Source organism: Aplidium turbinatum, chromosome 9, assembly GCF_918807975.1.
Source record: "Aplidium turbinatum chromosome 9, kaAplTurb1.1, whole genome shotgun sequence".
Lineage (NCBI taxonomy): Eukaryota > Metazoa > Chordata > Ascidiacea > Aplousobranchia > Polyclinidae > Aplidium > Aplidium turbinatum.
The window spans coordinates 24,904,478-24,923,429 of record NC_137480.1 but is presented as its reverse complement, the minus strand read 5'-3'; the positions used below and the strand labels follow the sequence as shown (position 1 = coordinate 24,923,429).

Sequence of the window (18,952 nt, the reverse complement as noted above, 5' to 3'; positions counted from 1 at the left end):
TGGCGTCTTTGTATTTATTCGTATCTAAGAGACAACGACCAATCTGATGAAGGGTAACAGCCACATTTTCATCAGCTTCCTCATCTAATGCCACTCGCTTTGTGATTTCCAGTGATTTTTGGAAATAATCCATGGCATCTTTGTATTTATTCGTTTTTAAGAAACAACAACCAATCTCGGTAAGAATGAGAGCCACACTCTCGTCAGTTTCCTCATCTAATGACACTCGTTTTGTGATTTTCAGAGATTTTTGTAAATAATCCATGGCGTCTTTGTATTTGTTCGTATCTAAGAAACAACAACCAATCTGATGAAGGGTAAATGCCACACCCTCATCAGTTTCCTCATTTATTGACACTTGCTTTGTGATTTTTAGTGATTTTTGGAAATAACCCATGGCATCTTTGTATTTATTCATATATAAGAAACAACAACCAATCTGATGAAGTGTATCAGCCACACTTTCATCATCTCTTTTATGTCTTTGATCTGTTAACAATGTGTTAAACGTATCAATAGATTCTGAGTATTGATTACAGTGATAATGAGCATGCGCCATTATTTTCAATGCTTGTGTCTTTCGGCTTTTTATTGTAATGTGTTTTGCGGTTAGTTCTTCAACTAACTTGAGGTACGTTTTACTATACTCCAGTGATTCTCTATAATGTTTGTTGTGAAACAAAATTTCACTGATTTCTAAGTATAAGTTGAAATTTTTGTTTCTGTCTATCTCGTTGGTTTCATCTTCAGTTGATTTAATAGGTTTGTTTAAATTGTGTACGTTTTCTTCCAAGGAATGGAGACATTTATCAAAATCCATCAGTCGTACGTCAGTGGTTGGATTGTGAACAAATAGTTTCATTAAATGTGAGACTTGAAAGTTTAATTTCATGAATTTACAAATTTGGATATTTAACAAGGTTAAATTTGGGTAAGAGTGCAACTTTTTCAGTTGAAATTGTTTGCAAATATGACATTGTAAAGAGTAAGCAATTTGGAAGAAATTGATACAGCTTCTTTCTCCTATAGCATCAACCAAAGAAATCGAGTTGATATCTGGCATGTTCTTTGAATTTGTGTTTTTTACTGAGTCGACTTGTCCATTGTTCTTCATGTAAACCTTTAGTCGTACCTCGCAGGCAACAGCGACCGCTGTCGATAACTTGTGTTTTGCGTATTTGCTAATAGTTTTTTTCTCATGAAGTTTATCAACAATATCAAAACAAGAATTTGCTGAAATTTGGTGTAGTCTTTTCAATGCTGATAAAAACAATGTAATACTTCGATAAACAACTCGCTTGTGGTTGAAGTTTTCTTTATCAGAGAATCTTGAAAGACTTGGTTTGATTGCAAAATTGTTCAAATCCTCTTTGATTTGTTGGGTAACACTGTCTTGCAAAGACTCATGTGAAATTGAATCCAATGATTTCTGCACTCCATCGACAAAATTATTGTATATTTCCTTTTTTCCAGCAACAAAGACAGTCTCAGTAAGAATATCACTGAGATGATAACCATTCTTCAAGGATTGCTCCTCGTTTAGATAATGCAGCATTTCACTCACTGGTTTTATGAGCTCAGTCTTCCATTGTTTGTCTTTGGTGAATTGTTGGCGACCAAGTGGAGATTTGCAGGCATGGGGCATCATTCCATCAAAACTTATCCCTCGAGTTGTAAAAGCATCAAAGAACCAATATTCACCAGGTTTGTCTTTACTTCTTAAACTCTCAATGTCTAAGCTCGGTAATATTGTTTCTTGTAAGTTGATTAAAATGACTTGATAAACAACTGCAAACCACCGAAAGTATTCCAACACATCTTGATAGTTGTCAAAATCTTGGCAACCTTCTTGTAAAATAATAACATTTTCAAAATCGGAAAAAGGCGTAATTTCCTTTCTTGCTAACGACCCCATCCCCACAAGAGCATACTGACAAGGTGGTCTTCCCATCACAGATTCACAATAATCACTGATGTCCTTCATAATTGATGTGTATTCATCACTTATCTTGTTCTGAATGTCTTTTACAACTTTAATTTTTCGTTTTTCTAATTCATGCAAAGCATCGTATTCAACTGTGTTGGGAATATTTTTTACCTCAAGCAAAGATTTTTCAACTGATTCTCTCATTATTTGGAAGCATGTTTTCACATCTTTTGCTTTTTCAATTAAACCCGAATCTTTCTTCTCTGCGTTCGCTTCAGTGAGAATGTGAGAACACAACTTTTGTAAGTCGCTTTGTATTTTTGCTGCATTGTCAGGTTTTCGTGCAATGGAAGCGTTCAAGAGACCAGCACTTTGTATCAAACTAATCTTGTCTGGTGTTCGTTTGTGGTAAGTAATTCCCATTTCATACAAAATATTAGCTGACTTTGAAACATCTCTTTCTTTGCCATTTAAGTAGCAAACTGCTCTGAGAGCCTCAGCAAGTTTGTTTTCTTCATCTGCTGACATTGCTTTGTCAGCACTTATTAACACCAGCAACTTAAATTTGATTGATTTTGGTAATGCCTCTGTAAAATAATATATCTCACAATTCTTACAGTTTTCACTATTACAGCATCATCAATACATCCAAATCTCAAGTTTTCAGTAAGCTACACTTTGAAAGCACAATAAACTTTCAAAAACGATTAATTGATTCAAATGTTTACAAAACGGCGCATTTATGATAAAACTCTGTGAAAGAAGCTGATGCTCTAATTGTTTTGCTGAATGTAAATTATTTTGCGTTGAGTGACTATGATGTGGCTTTGATTGAGTTCATTCTGTTGCTTTTTCACTTCTTAAAAACTTTCATTGAGTTAAAAATAATAATAATAATACCATTTAGACTTAGTGAAGGTAAACTTTGAGAGATTTTATCAATCTAAATAGAATCATGCAAAAGTGTCCAATTAAATTTACTAAAAAACGCACTATTTTTCTGGCACCTAAAACTTCATCGAAAGCTTTTGTTTAACAAAAATGTCTATTTACGATAACTTTTGCGAAGAAGTTGATCCTCCATTGGCTTAACTTGATGAAAATTGTTTTACTCGAGCGACTGTGATGATTCCTTGATTTGTTTTGTTGTGATGCATTATAAACTGCTCACAAGCTTTCACTAAGTTACTAACAACAGGCTTACATCCAACTGAACAACAAGAAATGCGTAGAGATTGAATATTAACGCAGCAAGAAAGATTTCATGTCAGTTTGTCCATATTTTTGTTTTTCTTTCTGTGCTAATATTAAATCGTTGTTTATTTTTCGTTGCTTAGTCATTTAGCTAGTTACATTTAAGAAGTTGAAATTTATCTCATTTCTTACAAATAAAGCTTAGGCTGAGAGTTTGCTTCTTTGAACCTTTTTTGACAAACAAAACAAATTAACCTTAGCGGGTTCTTACAAATAGTTTTGGATTCCTGATGAAGGCTTGGACTAAGCCAAAAACACTCGACTGTTAAAGCTATTTATAAATATCTGTGATACTGTATATACTCATACAATGCTCAACTCTGTGTGTTATTGTGCCTTGCATGTTTGAGGAACAAAATGTTTTAGCTAAGTTCGAAATTATACACGATTGAGAACAATCAACAAACTAACTTGCAAGACTTGAAAATGAAGAGCTAGAACAGAAACAGACTTTCGAACTTTTATGAACTTATAGTTAAAAATATCTCAAATAACCTACTTGGGGACTTGAAACGACGTATCCTTTTAACTTAGATTTTTTAAAGCTTTTAGGAGAAAACAAAATTTTACAAAAACCTGTTTTCGAAATGACGATTGGCAGAAATCGATTCGTGAAAGTGAACGATTCCGAAAATTGATCAACAGGTTTGCACGAACTGTTCTGCTGTGGCTGCATTCTTCATATTGCATGCTGTATAGTGGCGTCCCTTTCACTATAGCCCTTGATTTCTCTCATGAGGTGTCCGACGTTTTCTTCGTAAACAATTCTTCGTAAAACAATTTTTCGTAAACAATTCTTCGTAAATAATTCTTCGTAAAATCAATTCTTTGTAAAACAATTCTTCCCAAAGCATTTCTTCGCGCATGCAATTGAGATTTGATGTATACGAAGAAATGCTTTACGAAGAATTCTTTTACGGATTTCATTTCACCAACAACTGTTTACGAACAATAATTGTTTTACGAACAACTGTTTATGAAGAATTGTTTTATGAACAACTGTTAACGAAGAATTTGCCTATAACCCTCTCATGATTATGAACAGTATGGTGCTCCAGAGAGAAATGCCTACGGTCCCTCTTGGGGCTATGGCTTACTGGGCTGTATGATGTAACATTAAATCACCATTTTTAGTCGTTCTGGATGTGTAGTTTGTTTAAATCTTTATCATGATTTGTCTCCACTGCAGTGATTGCACGGTTTATCTACATTACAAGTTAAAATGATGGAATATTTTAAAATGATTCAAACGTTTATTGAAACTGCTCAGTAAAACCTATTCTTCTTGAAAACCTTTGCTGACTTTTGTTTGTTCTCTATTCTGGCTTTAAATTAATTTCTCTTTAGCTTAAACTGCGCATTCAAAGGCCCAGTCTTGTGATGTCTGAGGTTCTTCTTTATTCAAGAATTACCAAACAAAGAGAACGTACATTAAATGATCGAATGTTAACGATCAAACAATGTAACCTGGCTTGCTTGAAGTAATGATCGACACACAAACTTGGCTGCCTTCTTGGAATGTCATGCATCACTTCGCGTTCTTTGTGTAGGTAAACACTGAAGCTAAACAAGTCTAAATAGGCTACAACCCTTCTCCATAAGAAGACGTCCAGTTTGTTTAAAACAGAAAGGTGACATAGTCCTGTTGCATTATCTTCGTTTTTTTTTAGTTTGGAAAGAAATTGTTTATTGTAAAATGGCAAAACAAACTTTGATTCTGAATTTATTTTTTGCGCCGACTTAATTTTGGAAAATGCTTAACTTGACCACAAAAACAAAACAACTGATATTTTGCTTGAAAGTTCAAAAATTAACAATTACAGTAGCTCTTCAAGTGCCACATATTATTTTCTATTGACTTTAAACTCAATCAAACTTTACACGACTTTTAAGCGTATTGTTACACTATGTTATTGCCCACAAGAAAGTCATATTATTCCATCAGAATCACATGGCCTATTCACTTTTTGTGCCATTATCGCAATTTAGTAACTTTGGTAATTGCGGTGGTCAATTTTTCAAGGATTTATTTTTTTCCTGTGGTTGTTGAAAGTCAGTTGCAAGATTTTTTGCGCTCCCGTCCAAGTAGTTGAGATTTCTTGCTTGTTTTGGTTTCCTTTTTCGTTTGCATTTGTTCTTTTGCGCTCTCCCTGTTTTTCTATTTCTTTTATTGCGATCTAACGTTCTTGGTGAGTTCTTACTACTTCTTTGATTGCGTTGTTACTGTGTTATTTTGTTTATTCCCTTCTTATTGTGTATTGCGAACCTCGGGTTAATTCACAAGTATTCATTTGACCCTCAGAGAACTTTGTGTTTAAGATTTATACTTATTTTAGATTTATACCTGATTTAGCCTTAGTGAAGGCGAACTTTGAAAATCTTTATATAAAACTAAATATAATCATTTAAAAGTGTCCAATTAATTTTACTGAAAAGTTACATTATTTTTCTGGCAGCCAAAATTTTATTGAAAGTTTTTGTATAAACGAAAATGTACATTTCCGATAAGCTTCTGCGAAGAAAGAAGTTTGATCCTACATTTTCTCAGCTTGGTGGAAATTGTTTTGCGTCGAGCGACTGTGATGATTCCTTGCTTTGGTTTGTTCTGACGCTTTGTAAACTGCTCACAAACTTTCACTAAGTTGTTAATAATAGGCTAACAGGCAACTGAATAACGAGAAATATGTAGAGATTGAATGTTAACAGCGCATCTAATGGATGGAATTATTGGCAACAAGACTGCAAGGATCGGAAACTGCACTCTGTCAATCTCTGTGACCGGGCAGCAAATTTTTTTTCCCACGAACTTTCTATCTCATTTTCATATTTCTGTAGGCTAAGTGTAGCCATTGCTGGTTACCGCGCGTGGTAACTGTTTTTACCAATTCATTTTTTCGCGCGGTTTTCAAAGTCAGCAGCCAATTTTCGCCCTCCAGGTCCAAATCTAAACATTGAATTTAAAAAAAGCGTAGCCTGGAAAGTGGCTGGAGACACACGTAGTCTAGTCAAGTTAAAAAAGTTAAAAAAAGAAATTGATTCTGGTCACTTAGAGGAGCAAGATTTTCCGAATTGATTAAGATTTAACTCTAACCCATTAACCATAACTCATTAACCCTAACCCATTCACCCTAACCCTCCTTTTTTTGAAAAGCTTTTGTGCACCGCAAAATTAATTCAAAGAAAAAAAATTGACTTCGATAAGCGTCGAACCGTTGCACAAGATGAAACCATTGAACTAAGCACGCCAACGACAATGTTTGCATTCACACGGTATTAATACAAACTGTATGCGAAGTAACAGAAAGTTCGTGGAAAAAAAATTCGCGACCGGGCCTGCGTCAGTGATTCAAAGCATCTACAAGTAGCTATGCGAAACTGCCAGGATTAAGCTCTGCAAGAAGCTTTCCCAGTGCGAGGATAAAAATTCAATCAATCAACCAACAAGAAAGATTTCATGTCGCTTTGTCCATATTTTTGTTTTCGTTTCTGTGCTAATATTAAATCGTTGCGTATTTTTCGTTGCTTAGTTAATTAGCTAGTTACGTTTAAGAAGTTGAAATTTATAGCATTTCTTACAAATAGTTTTGCATTCCTTATGAAGGCTTAGACTAAACCAAAAACGTTTGACTGTTAAAGCTATTTGTAAATATGTGTAATACTGTACCACATTCATAAAATGCTCAACTCTATGTGTTATTGAAGTTTCAATTTTAATCGATTATGTTAAATGCCGTGTGGTTGCTTGGTTGTATATGTCTGTGGTTGAAGAAAGTGACCTCTTTACCAAAATTGTACTATGTGTTATTGTCACGTGCCTTGCATGTTTCAGGAACAAAAAAATTTAGGTAAGTTTGGAATGATACACGTAGCCTATTACAAACGATTGAAAACAATCAACAAACTAACTTGCAAAGACTTGAAAATGAAGAGCTAGAACAGAAACAGACTTTCGGAATTATTGTAAATTTAGTTTAAAGTGTTTCAAATACTTGGAGACTTGAAACGAGGTATCCTTTTAACTTAGGCGTTTTAAAGCTGATGGGAGAAAACAAAGTTTTACAAAAGCTTGATTTCGAAATGACGATCGCCAGAAATCGATTCGTGAAAGTGAACGATTTCGAACATTGATCAACAGGCTTGTGTGAACTGTTCTGTTGAGGCTACATTCCTCATATTGTATTTGATTTCTCTTATATTATAAACAGTACGATGCTCCAGAGAAAAATGCCTACGGTCCATGTTGGGTCTATGGCTTACTGAATTGTATGCTGTAACATTAAATCACCACTTTTAGTCGTTCTGGATGTGTAGTTTGTTTGTCTGTCACGATTTCTTTCTATCTCTTACCAGGAAAAAGACTTGGAAAGGTTCAATGACGTAGTTTAATGGGTCAAACCGAAAAGCAGTCAATTAAATGTCGAATAATTCTACTAGTGAAATGATAATCTGACTTCTTGAAGAACTTTAACGAACGGCTTCTCAAATAACTCTAATTTCTGCATCAACTACCAATCCACAACTCATAGCACAACTCTCATAATCAACTCATAACAATCACCATAATAATAATCTCAGAATAATCATTACACAAACTACACCACTATTTATAGTCGGCTGTTCAGTCCAGTAACTTCGAGAAGGTAACGTAGTATTGCATCACACCAACTCATCGTCGGTCACGTAGCATTTAAATGTAAACAACAGAAGTCTCTAGAATGTCACGTAGGGCCGAAGGTTGTAGAAAACACGTTACATAATACAGATTTCGTCATCAGAGGTTACTTTAGGTCAATACCCGATAATAACACATCGCTCAAAATTCCATAATGAAAACAACACGCTCGTTGAAGATACAAAGCAAGCCATCGCGAGGCATTGCACCTTGATTGTGACATACGCCCCCCCTTAGAATATTGTTGCAAACAATATAACAACACAATCAATACAAAACACACTACAAAACAATTAATTACTCAATAAAACAGTTCTCATTAGTCCATCGTTGCATGATCTACCAACGATAGCTTTACTCAAAACAATAGTCACGTTTTCTGTGAAAGTTTCCATCGTCCTCAACATCTTCAGTGCATCGGCGAGCGAGATGACCCATCTTCCTACATCGGAAACACCTCCTCTCCGGACAGTCCTTGGCGAGATGACCTTCTTTATAACAGTTGTAGCAAGCCTTTTCATCAAAAGAGCAGCTCCTGGCTATGTGTCCAATCTCCCCACATCGGTAGCAGTGGTTGTCACGGCAACGTCTATTTTCCGAATGTCCGCCGTCAGCAACGCACTCCCTGGCGAAGTGTCCGCGTCTACCGCATCTATAGCAAACTCCAAATGGTCGTCGCCTGCCTCTTCTCCTCGGTTCTTCGCGCTCGTAATATCCGTCATCGTGAGATCGTTGCTGATTATCTGCAGAACAATCTCGAGCAAAGTGACCATTCTTGCCACAAGAATCACAAGTAACTTCAGAATTTTTCTCAATAACATTTCCGATTATAAGATCAACTAAAGGGTTTTGTGAACATAACGCTTTCACAGTCCCACTACAATATGGAGTTTCGATATATATCTTCGCTAACGGTCCTTGGATTGAAGTGTTATTTATCGACATCACAATTCCAGATTTTCCCGTTAACTGACTGTCTTTAACCAAATCTCTCCTCACTATTATACCCGTAGAACCAGAATCACGTAAAACTTTTACCTTTTTGTTTCCAACTTTTCCATCCACTACTGGCAAATAATCTTCAGCTATTATTTTTCCGCAAACATCTTCATCCGGTTTCTCCTCGTCGAGCTTGGGTTCAGGAATCATTAACGCACAACCGCATCGATAAACGTCCTCTGTGTTTTTCTCATTCTTTCCAGACTGATTGGATAGGGAAAACGACTTGTCCTTGCATTCCTTCGCTTCGTGTCCTTGCCTATTGCAACGATTGCACCACTTCCTCGATTCCTGATGATTTCTGTTAGTCTTTCTCCGGCAGTTAACAGACTTATGACCTAAGCCATTACAATTAAAACAACGTACTTCTCTTGGAACCGCACCTCCTTTAAAATTATTTGTTTGCTCCTCGTCATTATCGCATGACAACGTTTCTTCAGTCGACAACTTCTCATCATGAGCAACTAAGTACTGTTCTGCCACACTGGCTATTTCTTCTAGATTCTTTGGACTTCTCTCCATTAGATAAACAGACAGATCTTTTGAACATGAATCTGTGAATTGTTCCTTAACTATAAGGTTTGCCAATCCGTCCAATGATTGATCGGCCCCCGAAAGTTCAAACCATTTTAACAAAAGGTTTCTTAAACGTTCAATAAATTGACCTGGGCTTTCGTGCCGTTCAGGCTTTGCCTCACGGAATCTTTGACGGTATCCATGCTCGGTAAAATTGTATCGCTTTAACAGAGCTAACTTCAATCTGTCGTAATTCATGGCTTCTTCTTGCGAAAGTCTTGAATATACATCAAGAGCTTGTCCCGATAATAACATGCTTAGCTGGGTAGCCCACGTCGACTTCTCCAATTTGGCTATTGTAGCATATCTTTCAAATCTTAACAAATAACTATCCAACTCATCTTTTTCTTCAACAAATGATGGCAAATCTGGACGTCTAACTTGCGCCACAATAACATCTCGAGCATTATCATTAGTAGAATTAGATCGCTCACCAATGTCCAGCTTTTGTCTTTCTAATTCAAGTTTTAACTTTTCCAATTCATATTGCGCTCTTCTTTCTTCTGCTTCTGCTTCGCGCTGCGCTCTTCTTTCTTCAGCTTCTGCTTCGTACTGCCATTGAGCACGTTTTTCTTCAGCTTCTCGTTGTGCTTGTTTTTCTTCAGCTTCGCGCTGCGCCCGCTTCTCCTCTGCTTCAGCTTCAAATTGTGCTCGCTTTTCCTCAGCTTCAAGTTCTGCTTTCCTTATTTCACGAGCAGCTCTTCTATCTTCTCTTTCGTCAGCTTCTCGCTGAGCCTTTTGGTCCATTATCTTGTGATACTCTTCCATCACAAACTGAGACTTCTCATTACCAGTCAGCCCCATTCGTTCAGCCATGCTCCCTAAGTCTTCAATCATCTCATGTTTGACAGTATCCGCCATCTTGACATTAATTTATTATTCTTTCAATAAATCTTTCGGTATTCTTCGGTTTTTCTTTTTCGGTTGATCCCGGACGAGCCCCCAGAATGTCACGATTTCTTTCTATCTCTTACCAGGAAAAAGACTTGGAAAGGTTCAATGACGTAGTTTAATGGGTCAAACCGAAAAGCAGTCAATTAAATGTCGAATAATTCTACTAGTGAAATGATAATCTGACTTCTTGAAGAACTTTAACGAACGGCTTCTCAAATAACTCTAATTTCTGCATCAACTACCAATCCACAACTCATAGCACAACTCTCATAATCAACTCATAACAATCACCATAATAATAATCTCAGAATAATCATTACACAAACTACACCACTATTTATAGTTGGCTGTTCAGTCCAGTAACTTCGAGAAGGTAACGTAGTATTGCATCACACCAACTCATCGTCGGTCACGTAGCATTTAAATGTAAACAACAGAAGTCTCTAGAATGTCACGTAGGGCCGAAGGTTATAGAAAACACGTTACATAATACAGATTTCGTCATCAGAGGTTACTTTAGGTCAATACCCGATAATAACACATCGCTCAAAATTCCATAATGAAAACAACACGCTCGTTGAAGATACAAAGCAAGCCATCGCGAGGCATTGCACCTTGATTGCGACATTGTCTTTATCCCGATGTGTCTCTACTGCAGTGATTGCACGGTTCATCTACATTACAAGTTAAAATGATGGAATATTTCAAAATGATTCAAACGTTTATTGAAACTACACTCAGTAAAATCTATTCTTCTTGAAAACCTTTGCTGACTTTTGTTTGTTCTCTATTCTGGCTTTAAATTAATTTCTCTTTAGTTTAAAGGGGCACTGCAACGAAAATATATAGCTTTTGTATTCATAGAGCTTTATGAGAAAAAGCGATTTGTAACAATAAAAATTTTTTGGGGTTTGTCATTAGCCCAAAAATCTAATAAAAGGGATATTGATTTAAAGGATTCTGATTGGTCAAAATCTTTGATGACGTGGTTGGTTGTTCAGGTAGAATTCAGAACCACTAGTTTGTATACAAATAAACTATAAACAAGTGGGCTACTTAACCCTATTTCCTGTGACGTATTTTGGCCAGTTGACTTGCGGAGGGGGGGGTCGGTGCGACACTATCACTTTCAGCTCGTGTAACTCAAAAACTACGCAAAATAGATCAATCAAATTTTCAAATGATGCAGATAATTTATCTGACAACATAGCATCGAAAATCTTTTGCAATTTGTTCAACAGCGTAACTTGAAAAATCAAATAATTTGATGGTTGGTCATATTTTTTTATTTGACTTGAGAAATCGTTTCTTTATTACTTTATAATTGAGTGTGACGGGATAATTCCATTGTGTTGGATTTTAATCTCTTACGCGTGGACGTCGTCCACGCTTCAATGAAATCGTAATTGGCGTCTGACTTGCGTTTGCTTGTAGTTTTGCCCGAGGCATTGCAAAAATCTTTCGCTTTGTCTCAACATTTGCAGAGAATGAGACAAAATCACGGCAAAATAAACTGTTTCAAGTCATTTTTGAGCCATATGTTATAGTCTACACATTTTCAAATGTACTGTCATCGCTTGATATTAAAACTAAATCAAGCAATGAGCTTTAGTAAACATTTTATTTGTAACAATTGTGTTCAGTTCAGTTTTCTTTTCACACTCATACTGTCCAATTTGGTTATACATGATCAAGAAACACTTTGCAGTTTACAGCACATCCCAGGGAGCTATTTATTTGTTTTTAACATTGTTTCAACGTCTAGAGACGTTGAATTGATGTAAAAGTATCTGATTTGCTTTCTAGCTAGCGGTTGATACAGAAAAGAAAGGTAGCCTATTGGTGTCACATGGTGTTTGAACCACAACCTATCCAAAGGTAGTTACTTGCTTCGATAGGAGCTCGTTCCAACTTGGACCTTCATGCACTTCATAAAAAAAAAGTGTCTAGAACTCCTGACTGATAAACTATGTCACGATGCATTACAAAACTGATTTGTTTCCATACCTACCAACAATGATCACTTTGAATGAAATAATTTTGCAACAATTTTGATAAAGTGAAGTGATAATAATCGTTTAGTCAAATCGTATTGGTAGGCTATAGAAAAGGTCGTTTGTACATTGCCAAAGGGAACTCCCGTTCTGCGTGACAAACTCAAAGTCGTGGCATAACGATAGGAAAAATAAATACATTTAGCAAGATATCAAATCTTGCAAAAAAATCTTTTTTAGGCTGATTGTTATTATCATACAAACAAATCACTAAAATTTTGACTTTTTTCTTCGGCAAAATTGAAGGTTTTTGATATTTTGAAAATGCACGTTTATGTCTAAGCGATTGAAACGGCTTTTTTATGTTGTCAACTAGATTTGCAAGATAAGGTTTTCTACATGTTTTTCTAATTTGTTGGACATGCATTTTGTGTCAAGCTATTTCTTACGCATTAGAAGACTTCTTTCTCTTCAAATTTTGAAATAACTTTTTAGATGCAGTTTACGGTTGACGGCATTACTGCAAAAGCCATCTTTTGTAATTGATACATAACCAAAAACAAAAGGCGCATCAACTACTGCTGGCTGATAGACCACGTAACAATACATCATAATGATGTTTTTCCGAACCAAAGACCCAGAAAACCAATTTTGTTGTATATTAGTTCAGACGTTGAACCAGTGACAAAAAGTGATTTGCTGATTTGAAACAAAGTGATTGCTGTTCCCTATGTGCAAACCTTTTGATAAAAGTAATCAAGTTTTGGCCACAGCTTTCTGGTCCACTGAGGCTACTCTGGTCAATCGACTCACGTTGCAAATAACTTAACGACATTATTGGGTAGGCTCACACTGAAGTTGTTTTGTGTAAAGTCTTGCTTGTGAAAAAGTCGAAGTAAAAACACAAAAATGAAGTAAGTTATATTTACAAAGTATTATATTCTTGAATCAACCACAGTTTTAAAAAAAATTAGTTTGAACAAGTTTCATGTAATAGAAACTACAATTGATATCATCGCGAAGGATCAAATAGCTGTGAAAATCACTTCGAGCAATTGTTTGTTATGATTTTCATTTTTCATCATGCAAACCAAGGTGAACCTCAATATCATATTTTTATGCCAAACGATAAAAATCGTTTTTATTTTTTTTTAGTTACTTTTAGGAGACAAGGAAAACAATCCGTATAAAAAATAATTCAATTCAACATATTTCCCTTATTTTGTCAGATATGTATTTCGTGCAACAATTTTTTAGAAAAATTGCTGAGTATGGTATCGCGTTTTAGATGCAGTCAGAGAATGCAACTTCGCGGTTGATGGCGTTATTACAAAAACCAATCTTTTGTCACGAAAATGTATTCGAAAACAAAAAGGCTCAAAAGCGGCTGACTGATAGGTTACGTTGCGATACGTTACAAAAACAAGGCATTGATTTCAGATTCTTTCAACCAAGCAAACAACTTTGCTCCAAATGACATAAACATCCAAATTTATTGGGAAAATGATATATGCCTACACCTTTTTGAGGTAAGCTTTTGTGAAAATAAGCTTTTGAAGATCAACATTTGAAAACAAAGTTTGAAATTATTGAGTTGGTCCTAATAGTGTTTCTGCTGAGATATATCAAAACTTTTCAATCCTCGTAGAGAAAAAATAATTTTGTAATCTCTCAAGCAACTGCAAAATTACCATTTAGGTAAAGATTCATTGCTGACAATACAGTATGTGCAATGTTTGTCAAAGCACAACAATTTCGCTGCGCGTGTTTTTCCACAAAAGCAGAGCAGTTTAGATAGACGATGTCAAGTTCTTTTCAGTATCCTTCAATCTCTCGTTTTTATAAAAACGTTTTAACAACATCCATAAATATTTATGTGAATATAAGTGTACAGGTACATGCAGAAGTTTATTGGCGGGTCAAAAACTCACTCCTTGTTGCTTTCCGACAAGAAATCAACAAAAAACTTCCCACATCAGTTTGTTTGTTTTGTGAGATAGACTGAGTTTTGTCAAGAAATTTTCGTACGGCTTCTTGTATAAGTTAGAAACAAAATGTATTGGCCATAGAAAACTATGTAAAATTACATCTTTTTCAGCATGGCTTATCGTATACTTACTCTCTGATATAATTTCAAAGAAACCCAGATGTAATTAAAAGATTAATCAAAGCAACTCAAAACTCGAGTTTGCAAACAAAAGGCGGAATCATTACGGTCGAATGCTTTACAACAAAGCCAACTCACGAGATATCTGCGTCGCAGTTCCACTCACGACGGCGCTCAGTAATCCTATTAATCCGTATAATTAGAAAACAAAAGGACTAGCTAGTAGCATGCTAAAATATCCGAGTATGTTATGAAAATCATGTCATATCTCTAAAACTATAGACAATAGCAATGCCATTTCAAGCGGAATAAATACTTGAATAATTTTTAGGAAAAGTCAAAAAATTTCAAAGGTGTGGATTGCGTAGTTCTTTAGTGATATTGCTTTGAAAAGCGCCAAGTCCCACCCGACCCCCCCCCCCCCCCACAGGACAAAGGGTTAATACAAAGAACAACTCTATACTTGAGTTTTACGCGGTGAGATGGTTTTTTGTATGGCTCCCGGTTGTAGTAACGGAAGAAACGTGAAAGGGGTGCACTTTCATCGTTTACCTCTGAATAATCAAGACAAGCTTAAGAAATGGATCTCTGCGATGAAACTCAAAAACCCACCAGTCAACAAGCACTGCCGTGTGTGCAGCGACCATTTTCTGGCCAGCGATTACCAACGTGATCGGCTAGCTACAGGGCACCACATCTAAACATTTGCCCATCCCTGAAGCTGTCCCTTCTGTCTTTGATTTTTCAAGGTATGTGAAAGCCACTGTTACTGCAGTGCCCACAAAACTTGATCGACCTAGTTCCTATGGGTCCAGATCTCTGAGTAAAAGTGGGCGTTCGGATCGAATAACAAAGCGGGAAATGAACAAAGCGTTAAAACAGGTCAGTAAAACATTGGCAGGGTAGGTAACTATAAACACATACCGGTACCGTAGTTTTGTTTTATATAAACCATTTGGTTCAAGCCAATTATTTTTGCAGCTTCACCAGGTAGTGGATCAACAATTGATATCTACACCAATCCCAGATCCTGAACCACTTAACCCTGCAGTACCTAAGCTTTCCACCCCTGTGGAAGTTTCAGCAACTGAGCAAGTAGAAGTAGTCACAAAGTTATTGTCTACCTGCAGTATAGGCACACAGACAGACCCTCTTCCCTCACCACCACTTTGCTCTGCTTCATGTTGCCAGGCACCAAGGACCAGCACACCCAGAAAACTAGCCACACAGGGTCCCATCACAGCGAGGAAGTCTCGGACCACGTTAAACCTGGATTGTTCATTTTTTAGTGATACGTCATTAGAAGTCGATGAGACGTATGAGCTATCTGACTGCAGCAGCAGTGAAGGCCTGTATGAGACAAATGAAGAAGAAATTGTCTGTCCAACAAAGACTACCAAACTGTTAGTTTTTCAAGATAAATTAGATGTATTGTTTAAAAAGTGTCACGCCATCTCTTCATGTTGCTCCCCAGTGGATAACATTACCAGAACATATACAGGGTCCATGATCACAGTGACGGCTACATGCAATGAACACCATGTCTACACATGGCGTTCCCAGCCATTAGTGAATCGAACCCCACTGGGAAATGTTTTCCTAGGAGCCTCCACCCTCTACACAGGCAACTCCTACACCACACTAGCTGAAATTTCAGACTGTTTCAAGCTCAAAATGTTTTGTGAGAGAGACTTCTACTGCATTCAAAAGAGGTGGCTGTTACCGTCCATCAACTTGATGTGGAATCGCCACCAGGAGCAGCTACTCTCAGGTATTACAAAGAATTGTTGCAACATTGAATGTCTATACTTGTTTTACATAGGCCTATAGCAAAAGAAAAGTTAATTAATGTTATTAATATTATACAATGAAATTGATAGCCATGGAAATAACAATAAATATTCAAATGAATGTACTCATGATTTTGACTTTCAGAGTACACCTCCCATACAGAACTAGTTGTTGCTGGAGATGGTCGGTGCGACAGCCCTGAACATTCAGCAATCTATGGGACGTATTCGCTAATGGACAGTGGACACGCAGACAAATTTTGTCCTTGCAACAAACGTGGTCAGAGTGACCGAGGTGAAAAATAGCTACAATATGGAGCAGGAGGGTTTGAAGCGTTGTATCAAGGATTTTGGAGGTAAATAAAATGAAATTGGCACATAGTAATTTGCCGGCTCGGGTTCCAAATAGCGACTGTCAGAACAGCGACTGTCAATAGAGCGACCACACGACAGCGATTAATTAAAAACAGCGACTGTCAATAGAGCGACTACACGACAGCGATTCATCAAGAACTCGATTAATTAAAAACAGCGACCTCGAAATTTGGCCTCCAAGTCAAAACCTGCTGACTGGCATGATATAAATCCAAAAATTATGAAGTCGCTATTATGAAGTCGCTATTATGAAGTCGCCATTATGACAGTCGCTGTTTTGACAGTCGCTATCCGGCCTGGATGCCTAATTTGCCACAGGTGCAACTGATACGATGCAACTGATACGATGAAGTTGTAAACAGTATTTAGGCCACAGCCACACAATAACAACTAAAGAAATTTGGTACGTTTGATATCCATTGGTTGGTCACTTTAAAAATCGCCATTGGGGAATGTTTGAACTTTACAATTTTTCTTTTAATTTATTTCATTTGAAATGTAATTTATTTATTGCTTTGGACAACAAAAGGCTATATGCACTTGCGTGTAAAAACTTACCATTGTATGATAATACAATTTACCATTATATGAGTTCCTTCTTGTGTATTTGTAGGAATCAAATATAGACATCAATACCTTGGCAACTGACAGACATCCTCAGATTACCAAAATCATGAGAGAGGAATATCCGCAGATATCACATTAGTATGATATTTGGCACATGGCTAAGAGTATGTCTAAAAAACTTAGCAAGGCAACCAGAAGAGCAGAATGTCTTGACCTCAGTCCCTGGGTGATGTCCATCATTAATCATTTCTGGTGGTGTGCAGATACAAGCAATGGAAGCGTTATGCAATTGAAGGTGATTTTTCACTTACTGAAACAAGTGCAGATTTACAGAAGTTTGTTACATTCAATGTGTGTGCTATGACAAAATAATTTGAACATATATCATTATATGCTATATTTTGTTATTCTTCGCTCAATTCTATTTTTACAAGTATGAGAATTATACATGTTGATTGTGTATTATCCTTTTTTTTATTGTTATGGCTTGCTATTTTAGGAACGTTGGCAATCCATCCTTAGGCACATAGTAAACAAGCACCAATGGACAATTGCACGTGAATACACTGCATGTGATCATGATAATCTCACTGAAGACGAAGAACGTGATAAGGATTGGCTGAAACCAGGCTCTGCATCGCACAAGGCATTGCAAACCATTGTATTGGATAAACGGATCTTGAAAGATATGGACCTGGTAAGCAAACTTAAAACTGGAGAGGTGGAAACTGTATTTACAAAAGAATTTTTATTAATAATACAATACTGAGCAAAACAAACATTTTGTGCTGCAACAAATATCACTGTTTATTTCATAACATAACTGATTTTAACATAACACCATAAGCCTGCAGTTTATTTGGTCAAATACAGCTAACTTTTCTCGTTGCTAATTATTATATTTACACTGATTTGATGCTACCAGGTTGTGTTTTTCAGCTCACCGAATTTGTTCACACCGGTGACCTCGAAGTGTTTCACAATGTACTCCTGAAGTGTGAAGTATGTACCTAAGAGGCTGGCATTCAGTTATGAGGGAATGGTTGCACGTACAAAATTAGCTGCTATAGAAAACAATTGCAATGTTGGTCGACATCAAGCAGAGACCAAGGGTGGCATGAAGTGCTGGAAGCTGCAATGGTCCAAGGGAAGGCAAGCATTTGTGGTCAAAATGATTAACAAACCAAAGAACTTTACATTCCGAGAAGAGCTTATGGGTGTAACTATGCATCGTCTTGAAAACAGTAAGTTTATTGTAATGTTGACAAATTTGAAACTTTCTGGAACATTACACAGCACTAGTAGAGTGCACAATATGCTCCCCAATCACCATTGTGGAAATGTACAGAGCAAGTACACATTTAACTGCCAGCATATATTGCAATAGCATTTCTGCAGTATAATAATGATGTATTTATTTTATGCTTTCAGATGTGGCTGCAGAAGTGGATGCCTTAGTAGTGCCAGAAAACGCAAAGGTGTCTATTGCCAAGGGGGACAAGCCATCTAAGTTGGATGCTGTCCAACGACACATATCACGGTTTAGGAATAGTAGAAGTAGGGTGGATATATCTTCATTGGATGCAACATAGCTCGGAGGTTAACTCATGAAGTGATGTAGTAGTCTAAGTTTGCTTTGCTTTAAAGTTAAGACAAGTGTGCAGAGTAATGGTGAGATGTACATAAAATCCAAGACTGTGTACCAGAGGAATATGCCCAGTTGTTTGAGTTAGCTGATCGTGGAGGTTTGTCTGCTCCTACAGATGGTCGACTGCACTACATTATTTTCTATGTGTT

General features: G+C 36.6%; 1 long non-coding RNA gene across 1 annotated transcript in view; it reads left to right on the top strand.

The window, feature by feature from the left end:
* LOC145777720 (uncharacterized) overlaps positions 1 to 18,952 on the top strand; it is a 50,209-nt gene that overhangs the window by 17,624 nt on the left and 13,633 nt on the right. The gene's annotated exons all lie outside the window — the stretch shown is intronic.